Source organism: Triticum dicoccoides, chromosome 6B (genome assembly GCF_002162155.2).
Source record: "Triticum dicoccoides isolate Atlit2015 ecotype Zavitan chromosome 6B, WEW_v2.0, whole genome shotgun sequence".
In the NCBI taxonomy this organism is placed as follows: domain Eukaryota; kingdom Viridiplantae; phylum Streptophyta; class Magnoliopsida; order Poales; family Poaceae; genus Triticum; species Triticum dicoccoides.
Window position 1 is genome coordinate 398,569,830 of NC_041391.1, and position 494 is coordinate 398,570,323.

Consider the following 494-nt stretch of genomic DNA (forward strand, 5'->3'; position numbering starts at 1 on the left):
CGCTCCTCGCACCCTTCCTTTGCCCGAACTGGTTCGGGCACAACGCCCCAACCCCGTCGCCGACGCTCACCCGTCCCGCCGCGCCTGGACAACGGCGCCGCCGCCCGAAGCGCCTCCGCCATCTTGACGGACGCCATCACCGGACAGCCTCCCCGCCGGCCTATTACCTCTCCGCCGAGTCGTCCCCATCCTCCTCCCCAAAGGCTCCATCGAGCCTCCCCGACCCTCGCCTCTGCAATGCTGGTGAGGCGACGGCCTCCCTCTCCTCGCACTCTCCTTCCCCGTTTCGATGTCGCCGTGCCCGCCGTCCCGCACCTGCGCGCCCCCGTGCTCACCTGCGGCCTTGCCGGCTCGCGTGCTCGCCCGCCCTGACCACCAGTCGCGCCACCCCTTGGTCGCGCACGCCATGCCACTCACGCGCTCACCCCCGCACTCTGGCGCTCCGCTCGCTCCCTGCACCTCGGTCGGGGCCGAGCCTCGCCGCTGCCACCGTG